Source organism: Rhinoderma darwinii, chromosome 6, assembly GCF_050947455.1.
Source record: "Rhinoderma darwinii isolate aRhiDar2 chromosome 6, aRhiDar2.hap1, whole genome shotgun sequence".
Lineage (NCBI taxonomy): Eukaryota > Metazoa > Chordata > Amphibia > Anura > Rhinodermatidae > Rhinoderma > Rhinoderma darwinii.
Genome location: NC_134692.1, coordinates 38409526 through 38431476, shown reverse-complemented (window position 1 = coordinate 38431476; position 21951 = coordinate 38409526). Strand labels below are relative to the sequence as shown.

Below are 21951 nucleotides of genomic sequence, written 5' to 3'. Positions count from 1 at the left end.
GCCCGGATTCTTACTTCATATTAGGTGACCCCTGGGAAATTCAATAATATGAAATGTAAAATGTTTTTGGTAAGACGTACATCTCCACATATATATTCTGAACTTTAAAGGTTTTTTTCCGAGATAAAATGACTATGTGTTAATATGGTTAAGTTTTAATAAAATCACAGCTCCCATAGTGCCTCCCACACAGTATAATACCAAATAGCTGTCCCCACACAGTATAATGCCATTTAGCTGCCACCATACAGTATAATGCCCCCATAGCTGCCACCATACAGTATACTGCCCCATAGATGCACCCATACAGTATAAAGCCAACATAGATGCCCCCATACAGTATAAAGCCCACACATATTCTCCCATGCAGTATAATGCTCATACAGATGCCCCATACGGTATAATGCCCAAACATATTCCCCCTTACAGCATAATGCCCCCATAGCTTCCCCCATACAGTATAATGCCCCCTTAGCTGCCCCTACTGCCAGTGCCCCTGTAGATAGTGACACAGTGCCCATGTAGATAGTGCCCATGTACATAGCGCCACAGTGTCCCCTGTAGCATTGCCCCTATATAGTGTCAGAGTGTCCATGTAGATAGTGCCACACCCCCAAGAAGATAGCGACACCCCCTGTAGATAGCGCCATTGGGACTGCCTCTAGGAGCGGAATCCCCAGCCAGAGGATTATGGACAGTGACGTCAGTGGCTACTCCTTGAGAGGAAACCCCGTTGCCGATTCTGGCTTCGCATTCCGCACCAGGAGTAGCCACTAACGTCATTGTCCATATATGGACAGTAACATCAAGGGCTTACCCGAGCACAGCGCTTAAAGTACCGCTGTGCCCGGGGATTTCTCGGCGAGCGGAGGAGCAGGCTCTGCTCCTCCGATATGAACTAATTCTGAAGCAGGGAGCTGATGGTTCCCTGCTTCAGAATTAGTTTGACAGCGGGATATACCACCAGCCTCCCGGGACAGCGGGACACCGCCCAGAAACCGGGACTGTCCCGCTGAATCCGGGACGGTTGGGAGGTATGAACTGGTAAACAGTAAGTGACAGACCCTGGAAATCAGGTTGCTGTCAATACTTTATGCTGCCCTATATGGGGCAGCATAAATCTGGGGACAGATTCCCTTTAATCATAAAGAACAACATCAACCACCTCTAACCTACCCCTTCTCATGACAGTGTGTGACTATATACACATACACACACATATATATATATATATATATATATATATATATATATATATATATATATATATACACACACATATACATACATACACACGCACGCACGCACACACGCACGCGCACACACACACACACACACACACACACACACACACACACTGGTTATCACTTACCACTCCACAATATCTTGCTATTGAGAGCAGAATGAATTGGCTCCCCTTGCCATCTTTCTCTTCTTCCATGCAAGCGCAGCAAACAGTAAACATATTTTAAAAGTGTGGTGGGACCTGAAGACTCCCACCTAGCTTTATAATAAACTTGTATTACGTAGTGACGCAGCGTTGGCATTACATTACATTCTAGGTCATGATGGAGATGGAGGCAGCGGCTGTAGCCTGGGTGGGCCTGGGTACCGGGGCGTAGCTAATGGCTCATGGGCCCCGATGCAAAAGTTTTTCTTGGGCCCATTCTTCCCAACGCAAAAGTTCTTCTTGGGCCCCTTCTCCCCAACTTCTCATGGTCGACGGCCCGCAGCGTCCAGCTGGGTCTCCTAAGTGACCCAACAATGCAGCACTAGCAGCCGGGGCATCACTAATGAATAAAAAATCAGGGGAGACAGCATATCTATAACACTAAGAACCTATAGCTATGGATAGAATTAGATACAGTGGCTCAGCAGACAGTATCATACATGATAGGCTTAGATATAGGGCCTAGCTCGCTGACCTTGCGGCTCCAGATCTGGACCCAGGAAAGGAAAGATAATAATTGCTTTGTTTTTTATGTGTTACAACATTTTTTGTGTGTTTGTGTTTTTTTACAGGTTCGGTTGTTGGACTACTTCGGATTCGAGGGCTACTTAGATGACTGCTTTTTTTATTTCCAATAAAATGGTTAATGAGGATTGTGTGGGGGATTTTTATTTCAATGAATATATGTCCTTGTATTTTTTTAAACTTTATTACTACCGCCTTAGTAATGGCTGCTGGCTGATTGCCAGCGTCCATTACTAAGGCAGGGCTTAATGTTAACCGGTAAAACGGCTAGCACTAACCCCCATTATTACTCCAGTACCCACCGCCACCAGGGGTACCGGGAAGAACCGGGTGTGATCTAGTATCTGACTATCTGTTGCGACGGACAGTTACTGGGGCAGCTGGTATTAATAGACTGGGAAAGGCCAGAAAACTTGGCCCTTGCCACTCTGGTAATGCTAGCCTGCTGCTGCTGTGCTGTATCTGGTTGGTTATGAAAAATGGGTGGGAGGGCCACATCGTTTTTTTCAATAATTATTTTTTCTTTTAAATGAGGTCCCCTCCCACTTAAAAGGTCCCCCCAATTTTTTTTTAAGTAGCCAGATACAACACAGCAGCAACAGGCTAGCATTACCAGGGTGGGAAGGACACTGTTTTTGGGCTTTCCCAGCCTAATAATACCAGCATATGGCTGCCCTAGTGCCCGACTATCACTGCAGATGGTGGGATACTGGATCACACCCGGCTCTTCCCGGTATCCCTAGTGGCGGTGGGTACCGTGGTAATAATGTGGGTTAGCCTCTGCACCAGCTAACACTTAAGCCCCGCCTTAGTAACGGATGCTGTCAATCAGCCAGCGGTCATTACTAAGGCAGTAGTAATAAATACATAGAAAAAATATATTTTATTAAAATAACAAAAAACACACCCTCGTTAACCATTTTATTGAAAATAAAAAAGTAATTATCGAAGTAGTGCTGTAATCCAACGTAGTCCAACAACCGTACCTGTAAAAAAAAGCATAAACACAAAAAAAAACATCAGTAACACATGTGGTAGGCTTAGATACAGGGCCCATGTGTGATACTGTCGGTTGGACCCTGTATCTAAGCCTTCCACAAGGTAGGCTTAGATACAGGCCTAAGCAGAAGAATCACACCATGTGTGATCCTGACAGATGGGCCCTGTATCTAAGCCTACCGCATGGTAGGCTTAGATACAGGGCCCCAGGAGACAGTAACGTGATACTTACCCTCTTCTTCGGCTCGGGCACAGTGGCGGTCCTAATGCCATCCAGCATCGCAACATCGGGACCTCCGCTGTGCTGGGAATGAGGAGGGTAAGAATACTGTTATTAAAGTAATAGGGGCCTGTGTAATTTATTACATAGGCCCCATTTACTAAAGTAACTTTTACTAGACGTAGTGCAGGGGGGGGGGGTGCGGGCCCCTGTAGCTACGGGACCCAGTCGAAATTGCAGCTGCTACAACCCCTATAGCTATCTATCTATCTATCTATCTATCTATCTATCTATCTATCTATCTATCTATCTATCTATCTATCTATCTATCTATCTATCATCTATCTTTCTATCTATCTATCTATCTATCTATCTATCTATCTATCTATCTATCTATCTATCTATCTATCTATCTATCTATCTATCTATCTATCTATCTATCTATCTATCTATCTATCATCTATCTTTCTATCTATCTGGTATACACATAATATGAGATTTTCTCAGCTATGTTTCCTCATCCATCAAACACTTGAAACATATGACACATTCAGCCCCCTGGATTGAAACATAACAGTGTGAGGACTTCAGAGGCCTGCGGATTACGTATTATCTGTCCCATAAAGGACGCAAATCATTTAGATTAGACATAATCTGATTGTATTGAGGTACACATTATAGCGCGGATGCTCTTCAAGTGGGTTAAGTGACCAAGGTTTGCAAATGCCATATGACTACTGATTGGTCCATAAAAGAGTATTACTGAGAGATAATGATGAGTATTAAGTCAAATCCCTAAAACACAACAGCTGTAGCTTACAATTGAGTTCAGCTTCACGACCTTGTGGGATACATTTTTTTTCTTTCAGTCACCAATTTCTTCAAAAGTAATGGATTGTGACTAAGCATAAATGCAATATGTTCTATTTTCAATGTCTGCAGTATTTGTAATGTGTGGTGGCAGCTATTTCCTGTGTTACACATACAGGTGTAGCAGCGTTGAATTTTTTATTTAGCTCTTTGGGGCTGCATTGCTATTGCATTATGTCTTTGAGCTAAGGTAATATAGTAGTTTTTGAGTGCAGTTCTATGTAAACCTATAGATAACATTGTGATGATTTATACCAAATTACAAACTCTGCTCTGCTTCAAATGACAAACTTGTCTCTTCTACAAATGCACATACACCCAATAATATACTATGCTGTTTTCTCTTCTGTTTAGATCATATTTCAGCTGCATCTTCATTAAATGCAATCTTAGATAGCTTTTTAATAAATGTCACTGCAAGGTAATGCATTTGCCTACTGGAATTGAATAAGAAAAATAAGTTACTGTGTACAATTAACTTTGGAGTTCGGTGTAATTGGCTTCGTCTTTTGCTGTAAATCTTTCTGCCTGTGCACAGTACATCATTTCTCCTAACTTTAATTACTATTTTTTACTTAAGTGCTACTAAGTTATTCTTTGATACATTACGTGAAACAGAAGTCAGCATTTCTTCATCAGACATTTGTAAAAGAGCATAGCCCCTCTATCTATGTCAACAAATTTAGATCAGCTGTAGTCTGTGGAGAAACCTGGTAGTAAGTGTTCAATTTCCCTGAAGTGCCACCACAGGGGAAATGAAGCATTACACAGTGCCCATTCATATCAATGGGTTGTCTGTGTGATGCAGGACAGGATAGGTCCTCCAGAGCAAGAGGAGCTCTTTGAAACCGCTCTTTACTATAGCCATGAGATTACCCCCCCCCCCTCCCTCCTCCTATTAACTCAGAATTTCTAATAGGTATATGATATTTTTTTCTAAAGTGGACAACCCCTTTAAGGAGGTGCCTTAGATTACCTGGATCTTAATATTAGTTTTATAGTAGTATTACTTAGACATTGAATAGCACTGTCATTTGATTAGATTAGAACTGTATGTTACTTTTATTTGAGTTCTGCATGGTGGTATTTGCATTGCGTGACACTGCTTCTTAGGCTCCGTATATTATTTTTGCAGTGGCGGTAGCGGCATTGTGCAGAACTGTTATTTAGCAGACACTATGGAAGTTATTTGGCCCATGTATGGCACTGTTATTTGGTCACTCTTTGGTATGGTTATTCATGCACTGTATGACCGTACACCTTATGGGAAGGGCACCAATAAAAGGTAATGTATAGGGCGCCGTCCAACAGAAGGCCGGTTTTGACCCTTTGGTCACTGCTCATCAACGGTGAATATGATTAGTCAAAATCAGCTCTAAGCTCCATCCTTAGACTTGTTCAAAGACCAATAAACCCCTTCTTTCACACCTAATTCAAATTTACTATAGAACATTAAACTGTTTAAAGAGACTCTGTCACCACATTATAAGTGCCCTATCTCCTACATAAGGAGATCGGCGCTGTAATGTAGGTGACAGTAATGCTTTTTATTTAAAAAAACAATCTTTTTTCACAAAGTTAGGAGCGATTTAAGTTTATGCTAATGAGCTTTCTTAATGCCCAAGTGGGCGTACTTTTACTTTCGACCAAGTGGGCGTTGTACAGAGGAGTGCATGACGCTGACCAATCAGCATCATGCACTCCTCTCCATTCATTTACACTGCACTAGCGATATAGATATATCACTATGTGCAGCCTCATACACAAGCCCTAACATTACTGGTGTCCTGATAATGAATACACATGAAATCCAGCCTGGACGTCATGTGTACTCAGAATCCTGACACTTCTGAATCTTTTTTGTGAGATTCCAGCAACGGATACGAAATCTCGCGAGATTTCGGAGCTAAACGAGATTTGGTTTCACTTGCCGGAATTTCACAAAAAAAGATTCAGAAGTGTCAGGATTCTGAGTACACATGACGTCCAGGCTGGATTTCATGTGTATTCATTATCAGGACACTGTAGTAATGTTAGGGCTTGTGTATGAGGCTGCACATAGTGATATATCTATATCGCTAGTGCAGTGTAAATGAATGGAGAGGAGTGCATGATGCTGATTGGTCAGTGTCATGCACTCCTCTGTACAACGCCCACTTGGTCGAAAGTAAAAGTACGCCCACTTGGGCATTAAGAAAGCTCATTAGCATAAACTAAAATCGCTCCTAACTTTGTGAAAAAAGATCGTTTTTTTAAAATAAAAAGCATTACTGTCACCTACATTACAGCGCCCATCTCCTTATGTAGGAGACAGGGCACTTATAATGTGGTGACAGAGTCTCTTTAAGGGAACTTCTTATAAATTAACAATTTCTGCAAAAGTAGAGTTGCATTTAAAATTAGTTGTCCTGTTTGAAAAACCCCTTCCCCTCACAATAATGTAAGTGCAGGGTACCCACCAGTTGTCACTGTGGGAAGCTGCTCAAAAGCCCAAGGGACCCTGAGGAACCCTTTATTACATTCACTGTCTGAGGCAAGCAGGCTTTTATTGTACGTCCCATAGATACTATTACTTCCATATGTCCTAACTGAGCCTATGGATAGGGGCTGTCTTATGCAGACACCCCCTTCAATGTGTCTTTTCTAGAAGCTGACAATACCTGAGCCGTGCCCTCGAAAAGTTTGTAATATATTAAGCTTTTAGATGTCATAAATTAGGACAGATAAAATTCAGAATATTCATGGATGTTTTAGTATCTACTAAAGCTTTGTTGCCCTGTAAAAGATACACTTTTGGACGGACAGTCCCTACTTTTGACCCAAATGCCTCTGTCCCTCTTTGCTACGTGGAATGTCCTACTTTTTAAAATTTTCATCTTCTTCTGTCAATTTGTTAGAAATATGACTGCCATTACAGCTCCAGCAGGAATACTCACACAACTTTTTTGGGGCTTTTGAATGGCATATTAACCTTTATGCTATGATACAGTAGTGGAGTATGTATCACAGAATAACTATGTAAAATAACGATGTACTCCTCCCATCTGTCCAAGGCTGTTTTTAATTATAGAAGAATAAAGTCTTGTGCGCACGGCTCCTGCACCCTAGTACCATGCTCCGTGTGCTGCCGAAAAGCTCCATCGGCTGGCAGATATTCGCTCCTAGAAGCAATAGTTCCATAGGAATTCTATGGAACATGCCACGTATGCTTCTATATGAAATTGGTACAGTAGAGGACCCATCCACCTCTATGGGAGCCTTATTACTGTTTTAATACACCAATGTGCATGTGCCCTTATACTGGTTCCCACCTATCCTGACTACATTTTGTAGTTCTTGGCCCAAGGGATAAGGGTTGAGTCTCCTGTTGTGCAGGTATAATGTTTAGTGTAGGGACCCAACTGAATCAGGTCACCTTGTCGTGGCAGGTAAATTTTTTATTTTTTTTATCAAGATGTGTGCTAATCTCGAATTTAAAGTATAGTAAATATAGAAGTAATAGAATTAAAAGTTTGTATATATCTTTGCACCTGCAGAGTGCTGCTACATCTTTGTTTGCTTTCACAGCATAACTAGTTAGACTTAAGGATCCTATTACATGGCCTGATATGGTCCGTGAAAACGAGCGTCGATCCACAAGACAGCTCATAGAATGGCGCTCATTTGTCCTTTCACAAGGGGCAATGATTGCTTATATATGGGGACGAGTGCTCGTTACTCCGATCGTTCGCCCCCATACATTTTCGTAATATCTGCAGAATGCTGCCGACACCGATGTGCTGCCGACAATGATAGTATTTTATGCAGCATAAACGACTGATCATTGCCCTGTTTACACAGGGCAATGATCGGGAACGAGCGTTCATATGAGCGCTTGTTTGCCCGACCATTGGTCCATGTAATAGGGCCTTTACTTTTGTGTACATTAGGATCGGGTCCACACAGGGCAAGAAATCTGCCTCAGATTTTACGGCAACTCCACACAGCATGTGAATTCACCCTAGGAAAGCTGGGTGACATATATCGATATAACGAAGAAATGACTGATTCTAATTTTGCCAAATAACAGATATATAATAACAGTCTTGTCGTCAGTAGAAAATATATTCTACTTGTAACCCTTTTTACAGAATAGAATGAAATTATCCATCTGCAAGTTAAATAATAGAATCAAAATAGTTTTTCTTAATGCATTTTTATATGAATACAATGTAATGAAATCATTTGAGATATTTTAGTTTTAAAAAAACATGTTTTTTCTCTAAGCATCCACTGTGCCCAAAAAGCTACAGCTATTACTTCTATTGAGCAAATGTTCATGTCCACATGCCAAAGATCCACAATAAATGGATATGCTGAATTAACGGACAATATGACTAAAGGTTTCTAATGCAGTCATTGAAGAGAAAGGCAGTGACTCTTCTCAGTGGGCTTTTTATTCATGAATTCAGCAATACACATCAACAAGCTAGAATCTGCTCCATGGTACATAGTCCACATTTCAATGCAGTCTCCTCGTACTGTAGTTACAGGATGATATATCTGTACACCTGCATTTATTTGAGCATAAGGTACATTGTGACATAAGCAGACCCTATAGAATGTATTTGATTTTATACATTCACCATTCGAAATAAAAGGAAATAATGTTTGAATACTTACAATTTATTTTTTAATGCCAAGTCATATGTAAGTTTAAATGGAAAGAAATGTCATAGAGCGTCTCAGCAAAGAGCGACTTTGCCATTGTGGACCCAACCCGTCCATGTATTACATGGTCGGTTACTCATTTTAATCGCTAGCATGTATACAGCAACTACACGGCCCCTTAATTCTCAAGATTGATGGTGATGCTGGTAGTCAGTCCCCGAGTGATCAGACAATGATTGCATATCTTAGTGATCACTTTCTTTGAATGAAAAACTCCTTTATTTAAAATGTCATTTTCCATCTTTTTCAGAAACAACCTATGGGAGAGTGCTTGAGACCCTTTTACACGGGACAATTGCAGGTAACGAGCTGTCATATGAGCGCTCATTCCCGATTATTGTCCTGTGTGGACAAGGCAACGATAAGTCGATGAACGAGCAAACACTCGTTCATCGGCTGATTGTATCGTTCATGCAACATGAAATATTATCGCTATTGGCAGCACATCTCCTTAGTGTTATGTAGCGACTGCGCAGGAAGGGGGAGGAGGGAGCTAAATCTATTACCAGACAGAACGGCTGTACCAGAACCCCAAGGTATAGGGGGAGGCCACATGACGAGGGGAAGAGGAAGGGGAGGAGCCGAGGGACACGAGGGTGGGTTAGACGGCGCTCTGGTTTGAGCACCAGTCTAACCGGAAGCAGCAAGCGGAGCAGACATAAGGGGGTATGAATTGGTACAGTAGCAAGATATACGGTAAGACAGGACCGGACTCTAGTATCCCTTGTCATGAACTTATATAGATGAAATAGTTGATACAAACTACATGTACACCTCTATTAAAGGGAACCTGTCAGCAACTTTGTTCTTTATAAAGTAGTGAAAGACATACCAATTTCAGCGGTCTGTCACGTATGCTGTAACGTTATGTGATATTGGAGAACTTACACTGTAAACATTGTAGTGCTATACGAGCAATATGAGAAAGGAGTCCAGCATACTCATGAGCTGCCGCTCCCCCTACCCAGCCCTGCTGATTGACGGCTTTCTTCTTATGCAGAGTAATAAGGTATACGCTGTCAATCAGCAGTGGCTGGGCAGGGGGAGTGGCAGCTCATGAATGCCAAGGATCATAGCGCTCGCATTGCGCTGCAACGTTTAAACTGTACATTCTCTACAATCACATAACATTACTACATATGCGAGAGACCACTGAAATCAGAGAGGGCAGCATAAAGTTGCTGCCAGGCTCCCTTAAAAATGTAGCATTTCAACCAGTGCTACGACCATTCATGTGGCAGTTTTTCCCTCACCCCTTAAATTTTTAAAGGGAAGTTTATATCAAATCTATAGGAAATAGAGATAATTGTCCCATAATTTAATATTCAATTTCTGTTGGATTCTGCGTCAATATATATATATATATTTTTTTGGAATGATAATAGTGTGTAGATATTGCTCTAACTTGTTATGGTTCCCCCTGGTGTTCTTTTGATTTCCTCCCCCTAATATGTTCAGAGCTGGCGAAAAGCCTTTGGCTTCTCTATAGAAGAAATCACAGACTGAGCTACTGGCCATGTGTCTCCACTGGGACTGGACTACATTAGGCCTCATGCCCACTTCAGTTATTTTCTTCAGTGTGCTACCCACTTTTTTAACGCATAGCACTCTGACGCATTTATTTCTATGGGGCCATGTACACATCCATTGTTTTAACGGAACCGTGTGGCCGTTCCGACAAAAATAGGACTGGTCCTACTCTTGTCCGTTTTTGATGGAACAGTCTCGGCCATTTTAATTTATTTGGACCGTTGAAACAATGGACTGCACATGGAAGCTATCCGTGTGCGGTCAGTGTTTCACGGATCTGTCGTTAGCGGCTGTACAACAGCCAACGGAAGTGTGCATGAGACCTTAGGAGAACTTTCTGAGAAGGAATCAAAAGAGCACTAGGGGGCGCCATAACAAATATGTAACAGCAATATCTAGACAGGTTTTTAAAAATAAAAAAAAGATATTAAGTATTCTGTTTTGAGTGAACTAAAATAAATTTTATATTTAAACGTGGGACAATCCCTTAAGAGAGTTGTTGTATATGGCACATATAGACTGTAGGGCCAAAATTATGTGGACCTAATTATAGAGTTCAGGTTTTTCAGCCACACCCATTGCAAACAAGTGTATACAATCAAGCACATAGTCATGCAATTTCTATAGACAAACATTGATAGTAATATATGTTGTACTAATGAGCTAAGTGACTTTAAAAATGGCAATGTCCTAGGATGCCACCTTTTCTACGTAGTGCTATTACTATGAAGTGCAATCATCTAGAAGTAACAACTGCTTAGCCACGAAGTGGTGGACCACCTAGAACAGTGGTTCTGGTGGCATATGAAAGATGAGAGTCTAATCTTTCATATGACACCAGGATCGCAGTTCTAGGTGTGAAACAACCGGAGATATCACCAGTTGAAAACACAGTCGGGAATGTAAGCTGTATACTATATGATCACACTGTGTTGCTGGGAAGGGAAGGGGGAGAAGATGTATGCTGATTGGACAGCGTCATACAGAAAACATTACACCGCCCAGAGTGAAAAGAAAGAGTCACCTCCTATTTGGATATTAGAGCCACATTAGCAGATTTAGAAAAATGCTCATAACATTGCAAATGATAAAGGTTTTTTAAAAAAAAAAAATCACACTAGTGATCAGTATCATAAGATTAGTTAGGAGATAGGAAATTAATAAACCTGTGACAGATCCTTTTTAAGGTGTTAATAGCACATATTTTAATTTTATGTGTCACAATGTGAAATAAGAAAGTCTAGTTACAGTCCTCTCTCAGCATTTGCTGACCTTGCATGTTACTTTATATCCCATTTCCAGAGGCATTAAGAATTGGATTGCAAATCTATGACATTGAACTGATGTACTGTAGCAAGTTCCATTTAGAGATTTAAAGGAGCAGTAAGCATAAAATATTAGTCATCTTATGCTGGCAGTTTTACTACCATGCTCATATCTGCATTGATTCTTTTGTTTTGAATTTTTAATTTTTTTTTACATTTAAGTTAAATTTTATCATTCACATTATAAAATCAGGCTTATGATTACTTATATTTCCTACATGTTTTGAAAGTGAAGACTCAACAATTAAAGGTGAATATCATATACAAAAATCCCAACGAAATATAAGCTGACTTGAACACGCTGTGTGTGGCACATTTAGTACTGTGTTTGGGGCATGGAGAATCTTGGTTACAAGCAAAAGTTAAAAGAATTGCATTAATTTAGTCTTGAGGATAGACATCTAAGGGGGCAATAATAAATCTATATAAGTAATGGCCCATACCAAATAAATGGTGAAAAGACAAGGGCACTTTCTCCATCTGGAGAAAAAAAGGTTCAATCTCCAGAGGCGACAAGGCTTCTTTACTGTAAGAGATGTGAACTGTGGAATAGACTAATTTAGAAATGGTGGATGGCTACGTGAAAAGCCTAAATTATTTCTCAGAAGAAAACTACAACATCAATGCTTGGCTCATGCCTATTTTTTAAAACTTTTTTTGCCTTCCTCAGGAAAGCAAAAAGTTTTGATATTTAACCCTCCCACTTCCCTTCAAGCACAACCTCTCCCATATATTATTTGAACTTGATGGACATGTGTCTTTTTTTCAACCATACTATGTAACTACAGATGTCGATCCTTAACTATTCTTGAATTGCTTTAAATTATACAATGTGTCATGAGACCAATTCAATACCGTACCATCGAGTTATATAAACGTATACGAAAACGCATACTTTTTTTTAACATAGGAATCTACTGGCGATGCATGGCTTATAGACGGCCATCAGAGGCACCCGTCGGAGGTATGCGTGTTTTACATTTTTGTTTAACATCTCGTGCCGCACATCTTGGGATGTATCGGGTTAAGGGAGGACAAAGCTGTATGTAAGTATGAGTTTTTCCCATTCATCACTAGGGTATATTCACATCAGGCAGATATGTTGCAGAAATTTCTGCGACTGGTTCATTCATTTAATAGAGCTTTCAGATATTCATTCACATACAGATGTGTGGAACTGATTTTCAGTTATAGAATTTTCTGCAACAAGTTTGCCATGTATGAACACCCCCTTAGAATAATTTGTAATTTATTCAAGTCATGAACTCACAATGGCCAACATCTACTAGTTATGTTATGGGGATTATAGTTGAAAAGGTAATTGTCTCCCTGTGGTACACAAAGAGGGGCTCCAACCTCGTCCCTCCCTAAGAAGTGGGGATCCATGTATACTCTGTCACATAACAGAACATTTGCATTAATAGTGGGCAGTACAGATTCATAAAAAAATATCTTGAAAATTGTTCAAGATGTTCTAGACTAATGATATCCAGCTGTGTTTTTCAGGAGATCATGGGGGTTGTAGTTATGCAACAGCTCTATAGACAGGTTGGAGATCACGATTCTAGACTGAGCTAAGGTCCTATACTGCGTGATGTCATCCCTTACAGCATGTGACATCATCAATTACTACGTGGCAGGTCCAGGTATTTTTGTTGCACCACGGCCCAGAAGGCTCAAACTACTTTTTATTTGTTATCTCCTAAAAATGCCCAATGAGCGCCATTAATTTCAATCAGCTGTGTAAATGATGAAGGTTCATTTTAAGAATACAGCCACCATATGGGGTCTTTCTTTAGTTATTGTGCAACATTATTGATTCTTAACAGTTTTGCATTTGAATTGCTTCTATAACCAAGTGTTATTAAATACGAAATACTGTGGACACAGGTTCCTCCTTATGTATTAGATTGCAATGAATCATCAGCCTTCTCAAAAATAACATTTTGTTCTATCATTTTTTTGAACATGACACAACATGATGTGAATGTGTTAAAATAAACATTGAGATTAATTTGGCAGTTACTAGAAAATATTCTTTCCCATTTTAATCCCATCATTAAGAAGATGCTGTTAGGCACGAATTAAACAGAAATGCAAATACTTCCGACAATCTGTTACTTCTAAACTCCATTTATGACATTGAAAAGAATCATTGAAAAGCCATCATGGTCACGTGTCAGTCAATTTAGTAAAAGTGCTTGTTGTCATCCAGCAGGATGAGCTAGCAATAAGAATTGAGCTGTAAAAGAGTCACATTCATTATTTATATGAGTTGGAAAGGGCTTTATGGTCACATCACAGTTTCTAAAATGTCAGAATATGCGTTTGGTTGTTATGTATATTTCTTTGCAAAATAATTAAAATTAAAAATGTTAACTTGTCATTTTAGTTGTGCTTGTATGATAATTAAAACATCAAGAAGGTTCAACATTTTTAACCCACAAATATTATTTTATGGTTTAAATTGATGATTAAACATTTTCTGACATGTCCATGGTCATCAGTGGGGGGGTCAGTGCCTTGCCCACTGATGATTAAAACGAAGGAGCTTTGGAATTCCGCATTACAGTCCCATCGGAGTAATTAGGCAATTCCGACAACAGACTCATGAACTCTGAGGCCTTATTCACGCAAACATATTTTCACGTGCGTGTCCATTTAAATAACTGACAGCGCACTGACCAATGCAATTCAATGAGGTTATTAACATGTCTGTGACTTTTCATGGAGCGTGTATCCGTTGTGTAAAACTCACGGCATGTTCTATTCAGGTCCGTTTTTGTGGATCAGTCTCGCCCATTGCAGTATACAGGTGCGTGAAAAAATGGACAGTACACGGACGAGATCCACATGCTGTCCGTTTTTCACGCATCAGTTGCTAAAGAAATGCAGAGGAAAAAAAAGGTAAAATTAGGAAGTGCTTGCAAAGGAGAGACACAGACGAGAAATATGGATGACACATGGTAACCACACTGACGCAACACGGACAATTATGTTCATAAATTACGGAAGTTTTTTTGCGGACACAAATCAGATAAGCATGTGTGAATAAGTCAGAAGATGAAGAGGCATGGTGCTCAGAGGATTGCTTTGGTCCATTGGATTTAGCGATTGGTGGGATCACAGGGTACCAGGGGATTCTTCTATGGGCCCAGGCTCTACAACAAGATACTAAAGGTCTAGCAGAAGACAATCTGATTTGGAGCTGACTCTTGGAGCGCTCGCTTGCCACGAGGATTAATTTCTCAGGAGTCAAATCACAAATAAACTATTAGACCTTATTGATGATATTTCCTATGTGTGCAATGATAATAACAAAGATTACAATGAAGTTAAATGTGGACATGCACATGTACAGAAGAAGGATGTGGGCCCGCAGAATTATTTCATCTGTTTGGCTGCGGGATCCCTAGTCTGACGATGCCATCCTATAACATCTTCTTCTATGCCTCAGTGACATGTCAGGAGATGAGTAAAGATGAACCTTCCCTTTAAGCGTTAATATTTGTATAACTACACTCAGTTACACAGGAAAGAAAAATGATTCTTAAACCAAGATTGTGTCACGAATGTTGATGCAGAGATCTATACACACTAATAGAATCTTAAAGACTATGTACACCTAATAAAAAGTCATTACAAAGTTACACCAATCACACTGATACACATTTTTATTTAAAGAACAAAGTGTTCAAAGGTTTTCATAGCCTTTAAATATATCAAGGTGGACTGCATCTATTTTTCAGCAGACAACCAGAAACTGAAGTTCAAGTGTGATTCTGCTCAGAATAGCATTTCCATGGGTATAAACACTATGGATGATTTATTTGGGTTCTTTAGCGGTAGAGGAAACAGAACTCATTATTGGGCAAAATCTCTCCAGGCACATGTATCCCTATTCACAGCATAGGGGACACATGTGTGGTCGCTGGGGATCTGACATCTGGGACCCCCAACCATAAGGAGAACGGGGGACTGAAAGTCACCCAGAGCGCTACATGAGAAGCTTGGACTTCCGGGGTCTGTGTTCGGCTTATTTGTTCGGCAGCTCCATAGGAAACATTGGAGAGCCGGTCACGCATGCGCAGAAGAATCCCATTAATTTCTATGGAGCTGCCGAACAAATATGCCGGACACAGAACCCAGAAGGCCAAGCGTCTCATGTAGCGCTCTGGGTGATTTTCGGTCCCCCATTCTCCTTATTGCTGGGGTTTCCAGCGATCGGACCTACAGCGATCACACATGTATCCCCTATCCTGGGGATAGGGAATACATGTGTTTTATGGTACAATCCCTTTAAGAACAAAAAAATGTCTTGTAATGAAAAGATGTTGTATAAATATCAGAATCAGAGTAGCCATCTCATGTTTCCGATGTCATTTTTTTTCAGTGTAGGCTTTACATTATTTTTTTTTGTTAGATTATTTTACAGAGTAACCTGGAATAATAGCGTAAAAGATATTATGGATCAATATTACACATTAGAGAGAAATACACATATATACTTGTCTGTTCAGAGACTTTTATTACTGGAAATCTCTGGTGAACATTAGCGATAGATCACAATGTCATTGATTTCAATAAGATGTCAGAAGATAGATTTTACTTGTATTTCCCCTTAAAACTGCTCTTTTATTCTTTCCCCCAGGCTAAACACTTCTTGCATAAAACCCTATAAAGGTGCTATGATAGTCTTCGTTTAGCTGACCTGAGCCAAGCTGCATGCATATCTATGGAAATTCACACCAAAGCCGTTATACAGTAGATAGACATACCCTTATCTCTACATAGCAGTGTTTTCACAAGGAGTGATAGAACTTGCCTGCAAGAAGACCATTTATTCCACCAAGTTGTCACTGGAGGTCAAGAAGACCTTTGCATAGCATTACGCTGCAGATCTGTAGCGACCGTGAACTATATGTCATTTAATTCCAGGAACAAAACAGCATAATTTCACGTTTCTAAAATTATACAAATATTGCTTGTTACATGCATTTTTCCCTTTAAAATGACTACTGATGTGTCATCAGATTATCCTCTATATTCTAGTTTCAGTACAATGGATGTGCTTTGCTCAGCAGGCTATACCTATATTCTTTATCTATGTGCAATGGAAGCAACCCAAGATGTAGCATCAAATAACATGCATGCTATTGTGTAGGTTCCCCTCCTGCCATCAAAGCAGCTACGACCTGTAGAGACGAGGACTCCACAAGAATTCTTGCATTGTCCTGTGGTATCTGGCACCAAAACATTAGCAGAAAATCTTTTAAGTCCTGAAAGTTACAGTTAAATAGTTAGAACGGTTGAAAAGAGACATGTGTCCATCAAGTAACCAAGAGATGGGAGAAAGGAAAGGGATACGGGTAAATTATAGAACAATAGGGATGTTTAAACCCTATTGGTCCAGAGGAAGGTTAAAAAAAATAATAATAATTAAAAAAAATAATATATATATATTTACATACCCATAAGGCATTAACCAATATGCCATAAAAAGGAAACATTTCCCTCCTTATCCCAAGTGGAGATCAGAATGGATCAATATTCAAACAAATATTCTACACATTGACATAGGCGCTGATATTTTTGTTGTTCTAAGAAATTATATGTCTTTTTTGAAGCCATCTACTGTCCCTGCTGTGACGGCTCCTGCGGTCGGCTATTCCACAGATTCAGAGTTCTCACAGTAAAGATGGCTTGTCGCCTCTGGAGAGTGATCCTTTTTTTCTCCCGATGGAGGGAGTGCCCCCTTGTCTTTTGAGTGGATTTTACATGGAATAGGTGGAAGTGATGTACTTGGTCTGCAACAATGTTTAGGTAGGTGGTACGTGTCGAAGTAACATCCACATGAATGCCAGGACCCAAGGTTTCCCAGCAGAATATTGCCCAGAACATTACACTGGCTCCGCCGGTTTGCCTTCTTCCCATGGTACGTCTTTATGCCATCTCTTGCTTAGGTAAGCGGCGCCCACGCACCCAGCCATCAACAGACCAGGCCACCTTCTTTCATTGCTCCATAGTCCAGTTCTGATGCTCATGTGCCCATTGTAGGCGCTTTCAGAAGTGGATATGGGTCAAAATGGCCGTGGCTATGCAGCCTCAAACGGACCATATGGGCTAGCCTTCAGTCCCCATGCGCATCAGTGAGCCTTGGGTGTCCATGACTCTGTCATCAGTTTACCAGTTGTTCTTCTTTGGACCACTTTGGTAGGTACTAACCACCGCATATCGGGTACACATTACAAGTCCTACTGATTTTTTACATGTTCTGACCCAGTCATCTAGCCATCATAATTTGGTCCTTGTCAAAGTTGCTCAGATTCTTACACTTGCCCATTTTTGCTACTTCCAAAACATCTACTTCAAGAACTGATTGATCACTTGCTGCCTAATATTTCCCACCACTAGACAGGCGCCATTGTAAGTAGATAGTCAATGTTATTCACTTCACCTGTCGGTGGTTTTATTGGAATGGCTAAATGGTCTATGCAAATTTTATATTTCTGAAGGTTCATTGACAATTTTAGCAACACAAACATCACTCATTGTTTGTGTTACTAAAAGGGGTTATGTCTTTCCAGTCTCATCAACTGCAACTGATTTATGAAAGTTTTCCACCGCTTTTCTATTTAGAAAAGTGCCATACGTTGAACAACGACAGGTACAACCCTCCATTGTTCAGTAGCCTGTACAATATTGTGCTCCAGGTATCCGGCCTACATTACCCTGCTGATTACGACTGGTCGACCTTAGACGAGTACCGCTATGATAACAAATACCTTCCAATACATATGTATAGGCATGTGTGAGGATAGATAGGCCTCATATACACAACTATCTGAGAAAGTGGTAAAAAGGTGCACTGGTTACCCATAGCAAACAATCAGAGTTTACCTTTCATTTTCTAAACTGCTATTAAAAATTTAAACATGGAATTTGATGTATTGCTATGGGCAGGGAGATTACTTTTTCACACGTTCTGGGATCGTTTTCATACAGGAGGCCCGTTATTTCTAGTCATTAATATGAATGGATGGCTGAAATATTAAGCTGTGGTACATGTCTGGCTAACTTTTGATCTATATATATTTCCTGAACCATATACAAAAAGACATAGTAAATATGTGATAAATACTAAGCAAACATGTTTGCAGGAGCATAAATCTTGTGAAGATGTAATGAGGAATAATCTTCAATTTACTGAAATCTCTACAAGATAGGAAAAACTAGGCGATTTGTATTAATAGTGTACCTTTAACTGTGAATATGGTCCTTTAACACTGGGCATTTATTCACATCTCATCAGCATAAGGGTATATTCACACACGACAGAATTGTTGCAGAAATATCTGCGATTTGAAAACAATTCGATACGTCTGAGTGGGGTTGTTTCTTCAGCATGTGCATAGACTTCTGCTATTCAGATGAATGGCACAGCCGCAGAAATTTCTGCAACAAATCTGCTGCATGTGAATATACCCCAAATTACAGGTTCCTCGCAGATTTGGAGTAGTTACAAACCACAACTTAGGCCTCAAGCACACTTCAGTGATTTTTTCAGTGTGCTGTTTTTTTTTAACGGATAGCACACCTACCCATTTTTTTCTATGGGGCCATGCACACATCCGTGTTTATTTTTTTGCAGATTCGTGTGTCCATTCCGTAAATTGTGGAACAGGTTAGATTCCTGTCCATTTTTGCAGATCAGTCTCGGCCATTCTATTCATTGGTCCGTTAAAACTACGGACCGCACATGGAAGCCATCCGTGTGCAGGCGGTGTTTTGCAAATACGTGATTTGCTGCCATATAAAGGGCACGGATGTGTGCTTGAGGCCTTACGCTTTGTAAAGTATCTTTTTACTTCTATCGTAAAAGGTTCACTTTGAACTAACATCCTCTCAAGATTGTCCTCAGACTACTGTAGATTCCCTTTATATTTCATTGTTACTCAATGCCTCTGTTTTAGAAATAAATCCCTTTTCACTTCACTAATCAGATTCTTTGCAGGTCATTAGCTTTTAACATCACTAGTTCAAGCCATTTTAGCAGATTTTGTCTTTCCTGATTTTTCTTAGATAATAGTGATAAATAAAGATGATGTCTATATTACAATACTAGAATGTAGCAGTATGAAGATGCAGAGCGTCAAACGTTGATGCCCGAGAATTATTGAGTGCGAAGCCTATGGTGTCTATTTATTAATTAGAAGTAATTGGGGGAGGAATCCTCCAGCTCACCGATCCTATGTCCGAGCCAGGACAGCGCACGGATCTATTTATTAATTACTTATCATTTCTTTATGGTTCGCCCATTATTTTATGTACTTGTATTTGGGGGTCATTAGCAATTATTCTCTGCGAGGCACATTCAACTGGTTATTGATTCTGATTTAGTGACCAAACATGTTCCTAATCTATCATATGACTCTGATATATTGTTTTAGTTAAGACTCCATTACTTAATCTTTGGCGGAAGAGACATCTTGTCGTATTAAACGTGTCATTTGTATGTCTATGGTAACAAAACATTCGGTGTGAAACTAAATCGACCAAAGCTAAATTTGGTCCATTGGTTAGAAAAATAATTGGAATTTTCTCTGCAGTTCGTTATAGTTGAGAATAAACAGAAGAAGAGAGAGAACTCCATAAATATCAAGACTTTGTTTTATCATTTTAAGGGCTTGTCCACACATAACAGATTTGCTGCGGAAAATTTCCGCAGCATTTATACATCAACTAGCAGACAGTCCGCTTTCATGCATTTTTTACTGCAGAAAATAGCGCAGATTTTTGCTTTCAAGGGCTGTGCGATGGGGATATTTCTTCTTCCTGTAAAAAATTCTGCACCATTTCCGCAATTACGCAGTACATAAAAAAAACACAGGAAATCAGTCCACTTTTTGACACGGTGCAGAAATAAAATTGAGCACTGCAGGTGAATTTCTGGACTGAATTTTTCCACAGCATATGGATGACATTTGTTAAATCACACCCAGTTTGCTGCTATTGTATTCCGCTGCGTATTTTCCATCCGCAATTTCAGATGGAAAATACGCAGCAATTCCGTTATGTGTGAACAAACCCTTAACCATGAAATTCTTATTATTCCCAAACTAGTCCAGCATGTCAATTCATAAAAACTATTTTGAAGATAAGTACACTCTGTGAATTTACATGAAACCCTTTAAGGAGCTGTCCAGGATTAGAAAAAAGGGTCTGTTTTTTCCCAAAGAAACAGCACCACTCTTGCCCGTGGACTGTATCTGGTACTGCACCTCAGTACCACTCACTTGAATGGAGATAACAGAGCCATGGAAAAGGGTAGCACTTTTTCCGGGGAAAAAGCAAACCTATTTCCTTATCCCTAATAAAAATCCTTTAAGAGCATGAAATCAAAGACGTGCTAATTACCTTTCCTTTCATTGTTACTGCGGGTATTGACAGTGGACCTTCAGACTTTCACCCTATAATTGAGAAATTTGTGTTTTATTCTGTCAATTTTACGATATTGCTCATTATCGTTAAATCATGGCACACAAATGTTAATCTTTTATTGGTTTTCTATGTAAGTAATTGAAGTGTTTCTACTGTAGCAATTAAGAACTTGGAATTAAGTTCCTGCATTATTCATTGAACTCATGTTATACAACAGTTGTTCTAATAATCCAATAAATATGGGATCATTAGCTGAAAATGTTAAAATCTGTTTATGGCCAGCATTATATATGGTTCGTCTGTTTATTTTTTACCTGGTGTTCATTTATTTTCTGGTTCCTTTTCTGAAGCATAATGTATAATGCATAATGTTTAATGCATAAGTACAACAAAACATGTCCGATATTTATCAGCACATTGCGCAATTCATTTTTAAATTGTGGCTAGATACAGTATTAAAATACAGACTACATGGCAGAATGTTTGTGGACAACCCTTCTTAATGGGGAAGGGTTCAGCTACTGTACACCCATTGCCAACAGGTGCACAAAATCAAGCATACAGTAATGCAGTCTCCATAGAAAAGTAACAGTAGAATGGAATGGAATGGTTAACAAATGCCATCTTTTCCACAACTTCCTGCCATTGCTTGCCTGTTTTTGCCAATATATCTATAGGCAAGTTGCTGGGAAGTCAGGGGCATAGAAATCATAGGACCCCACAGAAAAACTCAGAATGGGCCCCACCCTTTACTCAGAGCTCCAGCAAATGTAATTATCTTCATAAAAAGTAAAGTACACCATAATTTCATAATACATCTTCATAGAGATCAGAGCTACACATACATCTCCAAATCCCCTGCTTCCCTTCACACAGTCATA

At 39.8% G+C, this 21951-nt stretch overlaps 1 protein-coding gene across 3 annotated transcripts in view; it reads left to right on the top strand.

Annotated features, from left to right (window-relative positions):
* Window positions 1-21951, top strand: part of ZNF385B (zinc finger protein 385B) — a 384342-nt gene that overhangs the window by 77528 nt on the left and 284863 nt on the right. The gene's annotated exons all lie outside the window — the stretch shown is intronic.